This window comes from Mus caroli, unplaced genomic scaffold, assembly GCF_978045245.1.
Source record: "Mus caroli unplaced genomic scaffold, Mus_caroli_1 scaffold_4, whole genome shotgun sequence".
In the NCBI taxonomy this organism is placed as follows: Eukaryota; Metazoa; Chordata; class Mammalia; order Rodentia; family Muridae; genus Mus; species Mus caroli.
In genome coordinates this window covers 104,320,527-104,341,490 of record NW_028227259.1, presented here as the reverse complement: position 1 = coordinate 104,341,490, position 20,964 = coordinate 104,320,527, and the positions used below count along the sequence as shown (strand labels likewise).

General features: G+C 44.9%; 1 protein-coding gene across 6 annotated transcripts in view; it reads left to right on the top strand.

The window, feature by feature from the left end:
* Nucleotides 1–392: 392 nt before the first annotated feature.
* The window catches only part of Tmem150c (transmembrane protein 150C), a 73,075-nt gene continuing 52,503 nt past the window's right edge, over nt 393–20,964 (top strand). For 4 of the 6 annotated variants that reach the window (XM_085836900.1, XM_085836903.1, XM_085836902.1 and 1 more), the window contains exon 1: nt 785–873. The gene's annotated coding sequence lies outside the window, so the exon portion shown is untranslated. Of the gene's footprint in view, nt 633–784; nt 874–20,964 lie in introns of those variants that run through there. The other 2 variants (XM_029476915.2, XM_085836901.1) reach the window with 2 other exon arrangements.

The window sequence follows — 20,964 nt, the reverse complement described above, 5'->3', positions numbered from 1 at the left end:
TTAGAAACTTGTGCTTTGAGAGGCAATGGTTTTAAATAGATGGGTGTGGTGGATTGATCCATGCGACCCTACCAGGCATAGAAGGCCAGTCAAGTAAGTTAATGAAGAATCTAAGATTAACATGACTCTGGGCTGTGCTGTTTAGGGGTCAGTGCAGTGACAAAAGTTGGGGTCTGGGGTGGGGATGCTACTAAAATGCTGAGTAGTGTCTTATGACCACACACACACACACACACACACACACACACACACACACACACACACACGGGAAATGAGCAAGTTTGGCTGTAGGGCCTTGAAGTCCTCAGTCCATTATCAGGGTCAGAAGTTAGCCCTGTGTCTGCTCAGTAAGATGAAAGAAAACCACGGGAGGGCAGCGGGTGGTGGAGAACTACGCTGGGCTCGTGGGCCTGAAAGTGAATTTTAGCTGCTGTATGCAAAGCCCTTGGTGTGTGGACAGAAGGGAGTCGGTAAGAAGGTTACAACAGGTCAGGAATAAATAACCAGCAGGCGGAGGATCCCGGATCCCGTCCTGCCTTTTGTTGGGTGAGGAGCGCCAGGCAAGCGCGTCCACCTTGGCTTAGGAAGGAGGCGATTGGACCGTCCGCCCGCAGCCGCAGCCCCGGGTGACGGTGAGGGACCCGGGGACGGGGGGAGGTACAAGCCGGGACCTCAGGGCTCCACTGTCCACCCGAAGCCCCGCGACGGGGACCCCGGAGTAAGTCGGGGACGGGCCGCGCTGCGGCGGGAGGGGGCGGGCGGGCAGATCCCACCCCTTCCTGAAGGAAGCGCCCTCCCCACCGCGACTGCCACCGCCGCCGCCGCCGCTGCCGCCGCAGGTCACGGCCCGCGAGCCGCCGCCGCCCGGAGCAGGTAGGCGCGGCACCCTCATCCGCCCCTGGCCGCTGATGCCCCGCTCGCCCCGCTCCCGACCCAGCGGGGACCCCACCCGGGCGGCGGCGGTGCCTCCCCAGCCCCCGGGCGCGTACTCCCGAGCCCGAGGCAGGCGGTGCGGCTCCGCGGCGCGCCCGTCCCGCTCGCCGCCGCCGCAGTGTCGCTTGCGGCCCCCGCCCCGCCCGGTGACAGGTGTCCCACCGCCGCGGGTGGGGTCCAGGGAGGAGTGGCGGAGCCCAGCCCGCCGGCCCCGGGCGCTAACTTGCGGTGCCCTGAGCGCAGCCCCGCGGCCGCCCTACTGGGCGCGCGTTCCTGGGAAGAATCCAGGATTTCGGGCTGAACCAGGGGGAGTGCGGGGGTGGGGTACAGGTCGCGGTGCACGAGGCGCTCTGGTTACCACGATCATAATAATTTTCAAAAGTCCACATTCTTGGGTTATGGAGAGAGCCTTCGCTGAGTGGTTTTCCCCCTCCTTAAATGAATCAAAGAGGGAATAAGGGGTTTCCCAGTTGAAATTCATGTTCCTTCCTCCCCACCCACTCCCCATTCATCCCTCTCTGTCCACCCCTAACCCCCATGGCACTTTATTATACCCTAAACACTTTGCTGGTCTTTTGGTCGCGGTTTTTCCGACCAGATCTTTCAGGGCTGAGCCAGGGTGGAGATTGCCAACATGAGAATAGAGCCCAGGTGAATGGAAGCCAGCCAACCCCCCTGGGCGATCCCAGGCTGACCTCCGACATACATGGTCCTGATAGGGAACCGAAATGCACGGATGCATTTAAAAGGCAAGACAGAATAAAGCACTTCTTAGATCTATTACAGTAACACCGCCGAAAGGGCAATATTAGTTTCTGCTTCTTCAATTCTCTGCTTGAATCGAAGACAGATTTTTAATAATGCACGACTGTAACTCCATTCTGGGCTGCAGTTAATAAAAAGGGTAGGCAAATGTGAATGTATGAAGTTCATGGTAGCAGTTAGTAAGTTGACCCACATAAAATGTCCCGTGTTGAGGGTAGACCATTAGGTGCATACACGTTAATAGATGCAAAATGAATAATTTTACAATCTCAACTTGCGTCAGATACCTAACTTTTTCTTACACGGGTCCTGGAGAGAACCCTGCTTCCAAAGTAACCATAGCTGTGCACGAGCTCTCTCTCTCTCCCCATCTCTTGGCCTCCTTCCCTCCTTCTCCCTCTCCCTCTGCTCCTCCCCACCTTTTCTCTGTCTCTGTCTCCCTCCCTCCCTCCCCACTCACCCCACTACTGACCCACCTGAGACAAGGTCTCTCTATTATGTAGCTCTGGCAGTCCTGGAACTTTCTATATAGACCAGACTGGCTTGGAATTCGCAGAGATCCACCTGCCTCTGCCTCTGAGTACTGGGATTAAAGGCACGCACCACCATGCCAGCAACTGTCATCTCTTAATGAACTAGAAGTGTGAATTTAATTTTCTTGGCATAAGCATGGGAATTTTAATGGTTTGCCCTTGATGTACAAATTACTTAAATGTTTTTTGCAAGTCTCCCAAGTTGGAAGCTGACAAATTGGATATAGTAAATAAAAGGGTAAGGAAGTTTTGCTAGCATTAGTAATAATTGACAGATGTTATGACACTGGTCAAACATAAACAGTTTGGGGGAAAAAAACCCGCATGCTTATTGCGATCTGCAGGCTAACTGAATAAAGTCTGTTTGGTTTACTTAAATTTGCATTATAATATCTTGATAGCGATTTCTTAATCTGTGTTTCTTGTCCAATGCTTTTCGAGGGAGGTCGATTGCTTTAAAGGGTCATCATTTTTTCGTGGACACAGTAATGCTGTCAGTTGGCCTTTGTTACAGCCTGCTGTCACCTTGCTCACAGTCACCTTGCAAGAATTCTGTGTTCAGTTGTGCTGTTCTTGGTTTCCCTGTGGCCAGTACCTCTGTGGTTCATGGTCAGGTGAGCAACAATCTGGAGACCTGAGGGAGCGAAGGGTATCTGGCCCCACAGTCTTAGTCCTTTGTATCTCTGTACATCAGGATCATTTCTGGGGCCTATTAAGCCAAAGGATGCCGAGAAGATAAAAGTTTTATCTGCCAGTCTTCCTGTTCCTGGAGGAACCTGTAGTATCAGACTCGGGACTCAGTAGTAATGAGGTTGACCTTGCCAGGCCCAGGTGCCTATCATTACTATGCCGTTGTATGTGTTGGGTATATATGAGTGTGGTGTGCACACATGTGCACATGCATGCGCGTGTGGAGGCCTGAGGTCAACATTGCACGTCTTCCCTTCATCTCTCTCCACTTTTACTTTTTGAGGTAGAGCCTCTCAGTGAGCTGATTTATTCAGTCAGGCTGGCCCAAGGAGTTTCAAGAGGTCTACCTGCCTCCCTCCCCTACCAAAGCCTGGGGTTATAGGCACCCAACACCATACTCAGCATTTAACATGGGTAACAGAGGGTCCAAACTCAGGTCCTAACGTTTACTTGCCTAGCACTTTATAGGCTGAGCCTCTCTCAGCCCAGAGTGGAAATACTTAACTGAGAGGGATTTCAGACAGGACAGTATACATATATATATATATATATATATATATATATATATATATATATATGTATGTATATATTCTCTTGTAGCTCAGTATTACCAAGTATAACTTTCTACATTGATGGGAATAGTCTATAAATCTGTCTTATATGATAACCATAAAGTTTAACATGAGGCTGTTGAAATGTGGCCAGTACAATTGTGGAACAGATTTTAAATTTTATTTAACTTTAATTAACTTAAATTGCCACATAGAGATGGTGGCTACCATGTTGGGCGATGCATCTCTGAATTCCCACCACTCATTTCTGATAGGGATACATCTGATGGCAATTATCCCTTAATTAGGAAGAAGTAGAAATTTGCATTATACTGCCAGGACTTAACTCAGGAACCGTGTTTTATAGAAAGGCGCGTGCATTCATGCTAGAGTTCTTGTCTACTCTAAAAACACTTGGCTTTTTAACTCTCTGTCTCTGCTACTCACAAACATAGTCATAGTTCCAAGTTGTTGGGAACAGTGTTCGGGTGGGTGTTCACAGAGGAGCATTATCTGCCCTTGTGCACACTGTGGCCCATCAGTCATTCTACGTTGGCTTCTGCTCTAGCTAAGTTTGCAAGCCAGGGGGAGATATTTGGAGAAAGAGAGGAAGGATTATGGCCATGCCTGCCTGTACCCTTCCTCTCACACTGTCAGCCCTGAGACAAATGGCACACGAGTCGCTCCCGGGACAGCCAAGGGCTGAAGTCTTTGCTCTGTATCCCTCCATGTCTGGTTTCTTTCTCTGGAGCTTCAAGCTAGACACCCCGCCCCCTCCATGGCTCCACACCGCCTGTAGGGTTTACCAAATTCACTTAAAATACCGCCTACTATCCTTTTTAGTGAAGCAGGGTTTGAGTAAGCTTCTACTGGAGAGCTTCCATTTTTAAACTAACTTGCTTTGGTTAAAAACTGTTATTTTGATGCTGGAGACAGCACATTTTTAATTAGATTTCACAAGATATTGCCTCTCACCTTTCTTGAATGAGCGGCCCTCACCCAGCCCAGAGACCTAAGATCCTCTCTGCAGGGGAGAACTGAAGTTTCTGAGGATTCCCAGTCTCTGGGAAGTCACTACCCTTCAGTCAGTTATTTAGAAATTATTGAGTATGTTGAGATATATAAGAGATAGGTTAAAATAGCCCTAAGGGATTTGTGCCTTGAAAGTATTAACAGTCTAGATGGGCCACTAGCTCATGATTATTCCATTAGGTGATAGGAATGCTTAAATAAATTTAATGAATATGCCACATAATTCCAGTACCCTCTGAAATAAAGTAACATGTTTATTTAGCTTTAATTAAAAAAAGAAACGTTGTTAGTGTTTTCATACATCATGGTGTTTTTCAAATTGCTTGCCTTGGGTCTTACAATCAATTAGTAGATGAGGGCCATCCTTTTCCTTCTGAAACAGAGCCAGAAAACTGTCTGTGCATCCTCCTCAATGAAAGTTTTTCTTTCCTCAGTGTATAATAATGACCAGGCCACAAGGAAGTGTGCAGAAGCAGTTTGAGTACCAGAGACACGGGACCTCTGGGTTTAAATCTTTGCTGCACAGCCTAGTTCATCTGTGCACTGCGATGTTCATGTGTTCATTGTCTGTAGTCATTGTTGTGTATGTGTGTATCCTAGTTCAGATCCGACGTCCTGCCTGTGAAAGTTCCTCTCGGGACCCCTCTGGGAAACACTGATGGGAGACATAGGTAGCCTCTAGCAGTAACTGGTGCTTAACAATAACTCCACGCCAAGTGCCCCACGTGAGCTGTCCTGGTTTTCCCTTGATGGGGGAGTTCTGTTACCCCACAATACCTACATCTATCTTATCAGGTAGGAAAAGCGATCAGTCTGGAGACACGCCACGTATCCAATCACCCTACGCCCCATATTCTATCGTCACAAACACAGATGGGCATCTGCAGACCCGTGGCCCTCATAGACACAATACACCAATGCCCTGTGCAGATGTCAGCTGACAAGCAGTAATTTTCTGCATGAGACAGAGCCTGATGAGAGGGGAGTCACCACAGTTGTGGGCTGCAGAGACCTCACTGCTGCCAGCCAGTGCTCTCTGAGGTTAATGTCCTTCAAGATGCAGCCTGGTACCTAAAGAACCCACACATCATGGAGACTGCCTGCAGAGTACATCTCCAGAAGTGTTTCCGTTCCTGCCTATATGCCCTAACTTCTGCATTCTGGTTTGCAGCAAGCAAATGAGAGATACTCTAACAGGTCCATCTCCAAGCCTCCCCACTGCTTACAATCACCTGCATTTTCTTTTCAAAAGTCACTTCTTACTTGTGAATGCCTCTTCGCAGTTTCTAATACAGTGAACGGAGACTAGCCCAGTGGTAGAGGCTTACCTAGTGTTGGAGAGGCCCTGCATTTATCCCCCCAGCACCACAGCTGGGGAAAAAAAGTGTTTAAATATAAATAAGGGCATAAACGTCAGTATCTTAGGAGGTCTTAAAGTTGAAACTGGAAAGCCTTGCCCCCACTCCCACTGTAATCTAGAAGCAGATTTCAGTTTTCCTTAAAGACCAGGCTAAATACAAATGATCACTTATCCAGAGACCCTGCCAGGTAGGAGAGGCCTAAGCATGCTAAATTTCCTTCTGTTAAAAGTCCAGAGGCTGCATGTAACATACAAAAAAAAAAATCTATAAAATATTCAGACTTTGTTCGAGGCTCCGGAATTGTCTGTCTCTGTGGGCAGTGATAGACTTTGCCTCTGGAACAGAAAGAGGCTTGAAGAGTTCTAGGAGCATGAGGGAACGCCTACCGTGCCATGAATGTGAATTATGACTTTGGGGTTCAGACCTCAGCTCAACTGGAGACCAACCTGTCTGTGCATAGCCCAATGCCCCCACAATAACCAATGGATTCCAGTCCCTCTTTTATATGCTGAAATTATAAGCACCTGGCAAAATTAAACATTTTAATTAGATTTGTTCTGTTTTTCTTCATACTTGTGGTGAGTTAACTGACGAGGAAATGTTTTTTAGATGGCATTACTTGGAAGTTCTAAAACATAAGTTAAAACCCGGCTTTCTGTAGCTACAATGGGTGTTAGACTCTGTGGAGCCTGTACTTGTCAATCAGAGTCTTCAAACTGTGTTCCTTCTGTCAACTCATAAGTGAATAAAATTGTAAAGAAATGGTGATGTTGGGCTGGAGGGATGACTTCGTAGCTTAGAGCACTTGTTGTTCTTGCAGAGGACCAAGGTTTGATTCCTAGCACCCACATGGTGGCTCACAACCATCTGTAACTCCAGTTTGGGTTCTGACATCCTCTTCTGACTTCTGTACACAACAGGCACAAGCACCCGTGGACAAAACACACACATTAAATAAAGAAGCAAAATGGGGTATCATTGTAAAACAGCATAAGTGGGCATATTGGTTTCCTATGAGTTTAGAAGTATTTGTCTATTAAAATGTGACTCTGTGATGCAGCCCTCTTAGAGTTCCCAGCAGAAGTGTATCACAAAACGTCTAGGTCCAGTTTTGCCAAGTAGTTTAGACAGAAACACAAAGACTTTTATGACTGTGTTCCCACATGCCCTCCACATCAGACATCTAACACTTTGCCATTCTTGTCGATGGCAGCACAGTGGCTGCAAGAATCATATTTATATCCTTGTAACGTTAGCGGCTAATGCAATTGGTCTTTTAAAAGGCGATTATCTTCCCTGTGACATTTTGATTGGTATTTCTCCCTTTTAATTTCAGCTTATATGTAGCATAAAAATTGATTTACATGGAGAGGAGTGGGTTGCCATTTCATACTGTAATTTTGATTGTATATCTAGGCTTGTAGAACTAAAGAGAAAATTTCTCCATTAACTGAATTGCAGAGCAGACCCAGTTATGATCCAATAGGGGCAAGTTGTGATTTTTTTTTTTTTTTAAGATCAGGCCACTTAAACTAAGCCAGTGTCTGCTTGCAAAGCCATAAACAGAGTACAGAAATGTGGCTTCTTGTTAGCTACAGTGGCACTTGAAGTATGGCCCCTGGCTCAAAATAACTGTTTGTGGGAAAATGTGGGATGTATAATTGTGTGTGCAAGCAAGCACGTGTATGCATGCAAGTGTGTGCATGCATCCGTGTGTGCATGCATGTGTGTGCATACAAGCGTGTGTGCATGCATGCATGTGTATGCATGCATACATGTAAAGCTCAGAGATCAATGTTAGGTGTCTTAATTTGTTCTTCATTTTCGTTTTTTGAGACAGGGTCATTCATCAAACCCAACACTCACCTTTAGACTAGTCCAGCTAGACAGCAGACTGTAGGCATCCTGTCATCTCTGCTCTTTAAGCCCTGAAGTGCATGCCTGGCTTTCACATGGCTGCAGAGGATCTGATCTCAGTGCTGACCAAGATGTTGTCCCATTCCCTCTGGATAATTTTTTCTCTCCCTATTATTATTATTATTATTACTATTATTATTACTATTATTATTTTAATAATAACGTGGATTTTTTAAAAAGATTTATTTATTGTTATATGTAAGTTCACTGTAGCTGTCTTCAGACACAGCAGAAGAGGGCATCAGATCTTACTACGGATGGTTGTGAGCCACCATGTGGTTGCTGGGAATTGAACTCAGGACCTTTGTAAGAGCAGTCATTGCTCTTAACCACTGAGCCATCTCTCCAGCCCCACATGGATTTTTTTTTAATCTTTATTTTTCCACATGGAAAATTGAAGAGAATTCTTCTAGGTGGCAATGGCTTCTAAAAGCTAGACAAAGCCTTTGGATGTCACATGACTTATTTCTTGGAGTATAGTCACCACAGAAGGAGGTGGCTTCTTTATTCTTTCAGAGCCTGGCTATTTTACATGAGTTCTTGACACACTGCTGGCCAGGCTCTCTTAGCGTGACTCCCAGCTTAGACTTACGAGTCTCTTCAGCTTCACTCCTCCCCTCAATTAAATCATTGCCTCTCTAGGGTTAGAAGTTATATTGTGCAAGTTAATTTTATCTTAGGGCATCTGACTATCTAATGGCATAGACCAGAAAAATACTATAAAATTTTACTGGCTAAAGCCATTCTTCTGTTCCTGTATTACCTGAACTGCTCTTATACCATCAAAGAGTTGGATAGCTGGCTTAGTGAATATTTGGCTCCCCAAACTAATGGTATCCACTTCCAGGCCTGTTGAGGGCAATCTTTAATTTTGACTAATTTAAATTTTACCAGCTTTGTATGGTGCAGCATCCTTCCATCAAATGGTTCAAAGACACAGGCATGGGCAGATAGATGGTGAGCTGATACAATTCTTGAAGACTTGCTACCTTGGACAGCGCCACCCACATGAGGCTGGGCAGGCAACCCAAGAGGTTCCTAGCCTGGTTGTGTGATAAAATCATCTGAGGAGTTAACAATCAAGTTGCACCCTCAAACAGTTAAATCAGAATCGTGCGTGCACGTGTGTGTGTGTGTGTGTGGGGGGGGGTTATGGACACCACACTTTAAAAAAGAAACTTTCATGTGATTTCATCAAGTTTGGCTGGTTAGGCGGCATCAGGAAGTCAAGGAAGCCTGTGTGCCCTAGTGTTCCCTCAGGGCATCACAGAGTGTGCCTCGGGCCAAGGGCCAGAAATGAACACAGGAAGGCCAATGGAGCCCATCTTATCCTAATCAGGGAGACTCTGACAAATCTATGGTGTTAGATCTAGGCCATTTTCCTATCGTGTTGCCATAGCAACAAGGGCTCCCTTACAACCCATAGTGTCCAAGTACCAATTTGATTTGCTCAAATTGGGGGTGGGGGAATTGTGGGAACTGAGGGTGTGGAGGACACCAGGAGAACAAGCCCCATAGAATCCACTAAGCAGGGTTCATAGCAGCTCAAAGAAACTGAAGCAGCCACCATCGAGCCTGCCTGGAGCTGTGCGAGGTCCTCTGCATACATGTTATAGTTTCCAGCTTGGTGTTTTTGTGGGACTCCTCACAGTGGAAGTGGGAATGTCTCTGCTTTGCACCCCCCCCCCAACGGGTTGACTTGCCCAGCCCTGATATGATTTCTTTTTTTGTTTGTTTGTTTTGATTTATTTATTATTATATGTAGGTACACTGTAGCTGTCTTCAGATGCACCAGAAGAGGGTGTCAGATCTCCTTACGGGTGGTTGTGAGCCACAATGTGGTTGCTGGGATTTGAACTCAGGATCTTCAGTGCTCTTACCAGCTGAGCCATCTTGCCAGCCCTTATTGCATCTTTTTTTATGCCATATTTAGTTGATATCCCTAGGATACCTGCTCTTTTCTGAAGAAAAACTGAGGATTGCACCTAAGAAGAGAGGTGTAGGCAGGGGGAAGGGGGACTAGAAGGAGTGGAGGGAGGGGAGACTTCAGTCAGGATGTATGAAAGAAAAATAAATGGAAAAAAAAACTTGCTTCAATAATAAAAAAACACAGATTCATGTTTAAAGTTAAAAAAAAAAGTTGGTCTAAAACTAACCAACAAAATTGGTTCCTTGTCAGCTTGACACAAGCTAGACTCTAGCTGCTAGAGTCATTTGGGAAGACAACTTGAAGAGTCTCATCTTCCAGCTGTGGGTCCTGGGAGTCAGACTCAGGTCATGAGCTTGGCATCGAGCACCTGACCTGATGAGCCATCTCACCAGCCTATTTACTTCATTTTTAGTTGTATCATAAAAACACACCCACACATAAAGCTTACCATCTTAGTCATTTTAGAATGTACAACCCAATTGTGCTAGGAATATCTCTATTATTCTGCATCCTGTTTCCAGAACTCTTTGTTTTGCAAAGTTGAAACTCTATACTGATTGAACAACTTATCTCTTCAGTCATTCTGTCTGTGTGTCTATGTCTCTGTGTGTCTCTGTCTCTCTCTCTCACACACACACACACAACAGAGAGAGAGAGAAAGAGAGAGAGAGAGAGAGATTGTCATCCGTCTAAATGGTTTTTTAAATAGTAATATAGAACAACGGCTATTACTGTTATTGTTAGGAGAAACAGGTCTAGACATCTGCACTTTAAATACATGAGACTTTACCCAGTCCAGTATACACACATTTCTTCACTATCAACTCATATCCGGACTACAAGATTAAGAGCCAGAATGTGGGAAGCATGTACGTATTTCGTGGGAATTCACTGACTGTAGACAGTGATTTCCCGTTTATTGCAGGCTCGTTGCTGGTTTAGTCTGATTTGTCCTGTCATTCACCTTTCTGTGACAATTTAACACATCTCTCAAATGCTAAGATTTCATCAAATTTAAGACATAATGAACTATAATTCCACTGCCAGAGTATACTGAGCATGTATCACTAAATACCTTTTCTCCCTCCTCCTCTGGCCTCCTATTCTCTCATAGTGTGTAACAAATCGGGGGTAGATTATCTTAGGAGCTGTGTAGACATATGGGAGAAGGAAGCATGCCCTCTCTAGGAGAGCACAGCTGAGTCCATAGCCGCGCGGCCACTGGGTGCTAATGGTAATATGAGTTTGCCCCAAATGAGGGTTAGCTGTGCAGGCAAACTTTGTTCAGAGAAAGAACTAGAAGCTTGCCGCTCACACTTATTAAGCTCTTAGTGTGTGAGGAATGCGGAACTAGGTAAGTCATGTGCCTGCATGCGCACGCAGATATGTGACGTAGGTTCATTAATCTAGTCTTCAAAAATAAACGAATTGGAATGTCCCGTGATGATATAAATCGCCTAAAGTCAGACAGCTAAAATTCCCCCATCTCCTGAAAGACAAACTCAAGGTGTTGACAATGTAATAGATATTCAAGATTGCTACAAGATGGGTTTTAAGTGTTCTCAGCAGAAACAGTGGTACGTGAAGTGTTATGTATGCCAATTAGCTTCATTTAGCCTTTCCTCGGTGTGTACCTGTCTTAGTTAGGGTTTTACTGCTATGAACAGATACCATGACCAAGGCAAGTCTTATAAAAAACAACATTTAATTGGGGCTGCTTTACAGGTTCAGAGGTTCAGTCCATTATCATCAAGGTGGGAGCATGTCAGTATCCAGGCAGGCATGGCGCAGGAGGAGCTGAGAGTTCTATGTCTTCATCCAAAGGCTGCTAGTGGAAGACTGACTGTCAGGCAACTAGCATGAGGATCTTATGCCCACACCCACAGTGACACACCCATTCCAACCAGGTCACACCTATTCCAACACCTCCAGATGGTGCCTTCTCCCTGGTTCAAGGATATACAAACCATCACAGTACCCATATTAAAACATCAAGAAAAAGTAAGTATGTACGGTTTTTACTTAACAGTTAAAGACAGTGGACAACAGGAAAACAACTTATCTTTAGGCCAACATAAAAATATAGTTTAATGGGCTGGGAAAATGGCTCAGTGGCCAAAGGCTACCAAACCCGACGATCTGAGAAAACCAACTCCCCAAAGTTGTCCTCTGACCTCCACATGCACACCCTGATATGCACACGCTCACACACACACACACACATGCTCGTGTGCGTGCACATGTACATGCTAAATTAGATAAATGAGTCTATAATACATGTGTGGTGCAATGTGTAAATTAGAAAGCTTCAGAGGCGCTTCCTGCTGTGCGGAGGTTTGCCTTTCCCTAGTCCAGCTGAGCTAAGGAGGAATAAGGAGCAAACGCAGCAACGATAACAATAGAGTGTGAAATGCAACAATAGTAACAATAGTGTATGAAGGGACACTTCCTCCTGGACCGGATGCTAATTAAAATAGCAGGTGGGGACACTGCCCGGCTTAGTTGTGAGTCTCCTAATAGAACTGACTTTCAAGATGATCAAGTAGGTTTAAAAAGATTTTAAAAGTGGCTTAGTCAGAGATTTCCTGTGGAGGTTTGTCTTAAAACTGGTGTTCTAGATGAGTGATAGAGGTAACATCAATTCCAAACTCATCTCCCCTAGGTCTTTTTTTATTGACTTTCTGAGTCCCACCTTCTGTAGGGTCTTCTCACGTCCATTCTTACTGCAGACACACCCAGCTATTTTAGGGGGGCTGTTATACATTTATTATATTTCCTTTTTTTTTTTTTTTTTTGCTTTTTGCTTTTGCTGTAGGATTCTGAGACATTTACTTTTCTGTGCTTTATCAAACCCTTTATATCAATGCTCATTAACTTCTGTAATATTTTAGCTCGCTCTCTGGTCTCACTATTTCTGCTATCATTTCTTTATGTCTCTTTACTCTAGTTTTGCTTATGGTGAAAGCTCTCTTCTCATACCAAAGAACAATATTGGTGGATACAGAGGGAGGAGGGCGACCACAGAACCACCTGCCACTGGCTTCCCTAGATGGTCTTTGTCTTAGTCAGGGTTTCTATTCCTGCACAAACATCATGACCAAGAAGCAGTTGGGGAGGAAAGGGTTTATTCAGCTTACACTTTCCTTATTGCTGTTCATCACCAAAGGATGCAGGACTGGAACTCAAGCAGGTCAGGAAGCAGGAGCTGATGCAGAGGCCATGGAGGGATGTTTCTTACTGGCTTGCTTCCCCTGGCTTGCTCAGCCTGATCTCTTATAGAACCCAATACTCCAGCCCAGGAATGGCACCACCCACAATGGGCCCTCCCACCCTTGATCATGAATGGAGAAAATGCCTTATGGTTGGATTTCATGGAGGCATTTCCTCAACTGAAGCTCCTTTCTCTGTGATAACTCCAGCTTGTGTCAAGTTGACACAAAACTAGCCAGTACAGTCTTTATTAGATGTTTTGTTTTATTAAATGTCTTTCTACATCCATGAACCTCAGATTTGACACATGGATGCTTTATGTCAATAATATCAATATATTTCTCAGAATAAACTCTTTTAGATCAAGAGGCTGTTCTGAAACTAAATCTGGCTATGTTGCCAGGCTGGCTTTGAACTTCTGAACCCTGATAATCCTCCTGCCTTAGCTTCCTGAACATTTGGACAAGAGGCATGCATATTTTAGTGTCTTGTTGACATACCGTGTTATATCCGATTTGCAATTTTTCCCCATGTTGCTCATATGAGCAGTAAAACGTGTGTTACATGCAATTACCTTTAGGGGTCACATTGTACATATTCTTTTATGTCCTGAATTTTCTGTCTATATACTATAAGAATCTTTAGATGGGTTATTCTTTAAGACACAGCTTAATACTATGGGTTCCTTATAATTAAATCCTTACAGTTTTTAAAATGTTTATATTACATGTTTGCTTATTTACCATGTCAGAGAATGAGAGGACAGCTTGCAGAACTCACCTAACTCCTTCTGCCAGAGTGGAACTCAGGTCAACAGACTTAGCAGAAAACACCTCTATCCACTAAGCCATCTTGTGGACCCCTTGATCCCTACTTTTTTTACACTGCTTCACATTTTCCTGATTGTTTACTGTCACAATGAATGCAGGTGTGCGTTGACGCATGTATAAACTTTTCCTCCTACCTCTTGTACTAGCTCCCAAAGACCTCTGTGAATTGCCACACACAGGGTAGCTTAAAACAGCAAGGGCTTATTCTCTCACAACCATGGAAGCCAGAAATTCAGATTTAAGTTGCTGGCCCTTCAAGGGCTCATGCTCCCTTTAAAGAGTCCAGGAAACTGACTGTCTTGCCTCTGCCAGCTTCTGGCCTCCCTGGCATGTGGTGCTGTCACTGCCATCTGTGGCTGTCCTCTGTGTCCCTGTGTCCTTCCCTCTCTTCACAAGGACAACAGCCACACACCATAAATCCATGATGACTTCAAGATTGTCAACACCTGCCTCTGCAAAGGCCCTGCTTTCAAATAGTCACATTCATAGGAAATAGGGACTAAGACATGGACATATCTTCTTGGTGGGTGCAAGATTCAGCGCTACTATAAATTTGTGTTAGAGGACAGATTTCTCATGCCTCCTGATCCCATTAGCTACTAATTTTCCAAAGGCTACACTGAGGCTGTCCTTGGTCATCAGTGGTATAGATTGCCCCTCTAACCTATAGTCATTCTTGCATTAAGTATCTGTTTTAAGATGATCTTTACGTCTTGGACAGAGTGAGGAGCGGGGACTCGGAAATGAAGACTTTGCTGAGATCAGCAGAAATTCCTGTATGCTACTGCAGACGTTTGTTTCTTTTTCCGGTGACTCTTGCTCTTTGTCTCTTGCCTTGGTCACATTGCCACACCACTGCCTCTCTCTCTCTCTCTCTCTCTCTCTCTCTCTCTCTCTCTCTCTCTCTCTCTCTCATGCTGTTTAGAACAATTCTCACAGATTACCACTTGCTTTTTTAATGTTTCCAAAAGTTTATTCTATGTGGTCAAAACCATCAGTATCCACTTGTGGTGTCTTTCCATATTCGAAATCTTAAAAAATGCTTTCTGGAGGGCTGGAGAGATTGCTCACTGATTAAAAGCACTCGTTGCTCTTGCCCAGGACCCAGGTTTGGTTCCCAGCACCCACGGCAGCAGATGGCCATCTGAAACTCCAGTTCCGAAGGCTCTGTCACCCTCCTGACCTCTGTGAGCACCATGAACGCACAATGCACATACATATCTGCAGGCAAAACACGCATGCACATAAAAACACCATAAATCTCAAAAGGAGAAAATGAGGAAATGCTTCCCTGGCCAGCACCTCGCCAAGCATATCCCCAAATTTCCCCGCCAGGTTGTAGCTTCAAGTTTTAAATCATCCTCTTGCACTAACTCCTGTTCTCTTTGGGGCAATCGAAGGCCTGACAGAAGCAGGTTAAGGGAGGGAGTTTATTTGGCTTCAGCTCACAAACACTGTCCGTCATGGTAGGAAGGACAGTGCCAGGGGCTTGGGGTTGAGGGGAGCTGGTGATTTTGCATCCACAGTCAGAACATGATGGAGATGGATGCTCACACACAGCCCCTTTCTGCCTTTTATTTAGTCTGGGACTCCATCCTACGGAATCATGATGCACACTTACAGTTGGTTCTTCTCATCCAGAGGCCCACTTGAGAAACAACACAGGTCTAGATCGGTGCCTGCATCCCTTAGGTTGAATTTACAGATGTCTCCCAGCTTCTCATCTGAAGGGCATGCCCCCTGCCTCCCAGCTTCTTATGAGGGGCAACGCCCCCTGCCTCCCAGCTTCTCATCTGAGGGGCACGCCCCCTGACTCAAGTTGTGATGCCTCTGCTTACTCTGGCTTGCATCCTTCCTCCAAGATGGCTTCTATGCCCTGTGGCCTCGAACCAATCAACCCAAACCCTCTCAATTTGTTGGGCAGAAGTGCGGCAGTGTCCTGGTGACAGTGTAACGGGCACAAGGCCTTTTACTTCTGCAGCTGAAGAGAGGAGTTTGTCTCAGGGCTATGTTTTCTGTTCCGTTGATTTGTTGGTTTCTGTGCAGGACAACATTATTTTTATTGCCAAAGTTTATGATACACTTTGTATTTAACATGTGTGAGGGCAGCTCCCCCTACCCACCCCCCCATCTTTGTGGGCTTTTATGACACCTGAGTGAGGAAGGCTGTGGTAGCTTAACTCCTAACTGTGCTAATGTCACACAGTAGGTGTGCTGTGATTTGAGACAAGTTCTTGGGGTTTTGTTTTGTTTTGTTTTTTGTTTTTCCTTTCAGGATTTTGTGGTATTTTTTTTCTTCCAGTTTGGACAAATCATTGCATTGTAGGGCTTCCAACATGTTTTTCTGCCTCAGCCACCCCGCTGCAGTGATTATAGGGACTTACTGTCACACCTGCTCCAAGACACGCTTTTGGAATTGTTCCTTCCCTTTCTTAAGTTACCTAAGTTGGGCAGAGGCGCAGGCAACTGCACTGTGAGGAGTGTGAGCTGTGGCTTTGGGGCAGCACTTGCTGCACCCTGATTGGAAAGCTGCTCCTGTGTAGCATTCTGTCAGACCCGAGCAGCTCCTCACTGCCTCTCCCCTTATCTGACTATCCTATCCTTCAGCAAAGTTTACACACACACACACACACATACACACACACACACACCAATGATACATCCTGTATGTGGTAAGCAGATTCTTTTTTTTTCTATTACACCTTGTAATTGCTGTTGTTGGTATACATGGAAACCATTGATTTTTTTTTTTTAAGGGTTTGCTTTGTATCCTTCCAATTTACCCAGCTCTCTTGTCAAATTGAGCTTTTTAGTTAAGCCCGCAGGTACGAGGTGAAGGTGCAGCTAACAGAAGTTCTTCACCTGGAACAGGTCATTTTAACTTCTTCCCGGTGTTACACCTGCTATTTCCATGTAACATGAGTTAGCAGTGGTGCTGCTCATTGGTTTTAGATTGACATTTGTCTGTTCCCAGCCTGCTTCTTCAGGGTGATTAGCAGACCTCACTCTGTAGCCCTCTATGGCCTGGAGTTCATGTGGACCAGTTTAAACCAGACCAGCCTTAAACTCACAGATGTCTGCTTGCTTCTGCCTCCTAAGTGCTGGGATTGAAGGTGTGCCCTGGCACATCTGCTAGCGCACGCATTCTTAATGCTGCTTCTAGCACCAGGATGTGTATGGAGGGGCATGGGGTCACCTTTACAGGTCTCATTAATGAAATAAATTTAAAATAGACTCAGGATGGAACTCCAGGATACTTTGTAGGAGTCAAGGAGAAGAAAGAAGCAGGGCAGGCAGAAGGAGGAAGGGTGGAAAGAGGTTAAAAGAGAAAGTTTGTTTATAAGCTGGGCGGTGGTGCCCCATGCCTTTAATCCCAGCACTTGGGAGGCAGAGGCAGGTGGATTTCTGAGTTTGAGGCCAGCCTGGTCTACAGAGTGAGTTCCAGGACAGCCAGGGCTATACAGAGAAACCCTGTCTTGAAAATCCCCCCCCCCCAAAAAAAACAGTTTTGTTAGAGAATACAAATAAAAGATAAACCATGAAGGGCAGGATGGGTCCACTGGGGGTGGGGTAGACAAACATCTAATGCCAGGCAGGGTCTTTGTTCCTTGTTGATTTTATTCAAGGAGTACAGAATTGCTCTCCTCTGGCAGGTGATATGGGTCTGGGGCATGAGAGCAGATTAGGAGGTGCTTAGCCAAGGATCATTTGATTCCACCTGAGTCAGCTGGGGTGACTCCTGGGAGCCTGGAGCTCAAGGTGTGACCAACACAGGAAGGAAAAGCAGCTAGCTGCATTGTCAGTTCTGCTCTGAGCCACCACTGTTAGCCCCCCACCTCCATCAGCCCATCTTCCACTTTGTCATGAGCTGCACCTACGAGGTCCCCTAGTATCAGCTCATCTTCTGCTTCGTCATTGGCTGCACGTTGCCTGTACATCTTGGTCATTTCCTGAGAGGCCAGCACCAGCCATGGAGGCCAACATTTGAAAATGAGTTGTGAGCAGCCTGGAGATTCTCTTGCGTGGTATTTAAAATCTGCCTCCTGAAGACATCTTTTAATTCCTTATCTACCAGGGTATTTCTGACCACAGGCCTTGAATTTGTCTCCAAGAAAACGAACACATTAATGTGTCTGAAGTAATGCTTGGGGAGGAGAGAGCTCTTTTCTGCCCGCACTCCCCCTCATCTAAAACAACAGCAACGATCAATGGTCTGCTTTACTTTATATATATATATATATATATATATATATATATATATATATATATATATATATGCGCCAGTGTGTGGGTGCATTGTCATGTGCGCAGGCTACCTTGTGGGCTCAAGTGAAGTATAGTTTAGCAAAAGCAGCTTCCTGGTGCCTGTGGCCCAAGGGAAGGTTGCAGATAGAAGCCTCCTCTAAAACAAGCTGGACTTGTTGGTAGTGGTGGGCTATCTTGATTTACATTCTTCCAATGATCGGGACACATCTCCATGGCCCTTATCATTTATCAAGAGGCTGGCTGTGCCCTGGAGCTGGAAGCTACACACTGAGAAGATAGCTCTTTCTGCAGCATTGGAAATACCCACCAGACCTAAGGACAGTAATAGTTGACATTTCTCTCTAAAATTTTAAAGATCATGTGTATATATGTATGTGCAGAAGTCTCTCCCCCTCTTCCTCTTTCTCTCTGTGTATGTGTATATACACATATGTATGCAGATCTGTTTGCATGTGTGTGTATGAATGTGTGTGTGCATGTATGTGTGCATATGTGTGTATATATACATATGTGTGCAGGTCTGTGTGTGCTCATGCATGGATGTGTGTGAGTGTGTGCATATGTGTGCATATACACATACATGTGCAGATCTGTGTGTGTGCATGCATGCAAGTGTGTGTGTGCATGTATACCTATATGTATGTGTGCATGCATTGTGTGAGTGTGCATGTGTGTGTGTGTATGCATGCATATGGATCAGTGTGTGTGTGTGTGTGTGTGTGTGTGTGTGTGTGTGTGAGAGAGAGAGAGAGAGGAAGATGCCCAGCATCCTCCTTTATTACCTTCTGCCTATTCCTTTGAGACAGAGTCTCTCAGTGAATCTGGAGCTCACTTGTTTGTGCCCCTCCCCATGTTGTGCCAGCAGCTAATAAGTCCCGCAACCCCCTCCCTGGATGCTGAAGCTGCATATTTGTCCTGCTACATGTGTCTCCTTGTGTGGTGCTGGGGATCAAAGCACATGTCCTCACATTTACACAGCAAGCTCGCTGGCTCCTGAGCCATCTCCCCAGCCTTCTTCATGCTTGTAAAATTAAATTCACTACGTATAGGAGATAATTGTTTTATTTGTTCATATTCATCCCCCTTACCCTTCCTTAACCCAAGTTCTTTGAAAAAAAAATGTCTCACAGATGATAACTATCCTTTTGAGACCCACAGCTAGGGATGTAGCTCAGTGGTTAGTACTTACCTAACTTACCTAGGTGAGACCTAGGATTTAGTCTCCAGTATTATGATAGATAGGTAGGTAGATAGGTAGGTAGGTAGGTAGATAAATAGACAGACAGATGGATAGACAGACAGACAGATAAAAAAGGTACTGACTGTACCTGAAAATGCAGAGCCGTTGACTAATGTGGATTTTATTTTAAGGCTGATACTCTGGCTTTGGCTACCCTTCTTCATTCAAGATCATGATGGCCTAGAATGCCTACGGCAATTCACATTTTGGTTCAAGAGCAGCCTAAAGGATTCAGTTGATAGAACAATTCAAACAGAAAGGGCCTGCCTATTGCTTTAAACAAATACCCTTGGTTTTGACTCAGGAAGTACAGTGCTTAAAGTAACTGCTCAGACTCTGGGACGACTAGATGTGAAAGAGCTCAGAGAGCTACAGACAGGATCCCACAATGCTCTAGCAACTATTGAGACAATTGTTGCTGGTACAAAGACCGCCCACGGGCTCTGCATTGTGTGTGTGTGTGTGGGGGGGGCACCTCTGGTTGCTCTTCTTTACTTGGTATACAGGTAGCCAGGCACTTTCATCACATGTCCAGGAATTAAGTGTCACATTTTTGAGGCAGGTATCCAGAGAACTGACTATGTTCCTGTTTGTTCTTTAATAAAGTTTGGAAAGTGGCTGTGAGAGCCAGGATGTAAAACCACATTAGTCTCAAACTATGAGCGTTACTTTGCTTTTTATTTGGGAATGAAATTGGCCTACAGTTTCCAGTGTTTAGAAATGTACTTACTGATTTGGGACATCGGAAATAGTCCATCTTCAAGAAGAATTTGAGTAGCTTACCATATTTTCTCCATGTTCTAGCATTTATTTTTTTTCACATTAAAATGAACTTTTCCATAAACACGTGTAACTGTTAAAGAATAATTTTCAGGAAAAAAAAAGGTAATTTTGTTATTCTCATGTGGATTCAAAAATGGATACCAGTTAAAGATGCTGAGTTCACTAACCGCTGACAGGGGTGTTGGAGTCAGGCAGGCAAGTACACTGTAGGACAAGTGCTCTAGAGTTCTCAACCTGTGGGTCTTGACCCCCACAGGGGTCACGTCAGATAACCTGTATATCAGATATTTACACTGTGATTTATAACAGCAAAATTACAGCTATGAAGTAGCAACAAAATAATTTTATGCCGCGGGGGCATCACAACATGAGGCACTCTGTTAATGGGCCACAGCACTGGAAATCACTGTTGTAAGGCAACAAGAATGAATTACAGGTAAACAGTGCCCAGTAACGGTATAAATAAATGGTTCTTCTGTGGGAGACTGAGAGAAGCAGGAACCAGTTGAGCTTGTCCCTTAATGGAACACAATCTGCATGTCTAGAGATAAGCACTGTTTTTATTGCTTTCAGTTATCCATAGCTTAGTTTTACACAGCTTGTGTAGTTACCAGTGTTGGTTTATACATGCATATATACACCAGTGTGCTGATACACAAGTACGTGTTACAGACACAGTTAATGCTGTTTTGTATGTCTTTCTCATCAGGATATTTGATATGTCAATCTTCTGTGGTAGAACTAGCTTTCAGATTGCTGGTATTTTAGCTGCTGATTGCTGGAGTAGAGGGAATGTCTGCTCCATTTAAAACAGGGTGTTTGGGGCTTTTGGGGAGTGTTTGTCTTTTTCAAGATGAGCTTTCCCTGTGTAGCACTAGTTGTCCTGGAACTTAATCTGTTCCAGGCTGACCTTAAACTCAGAG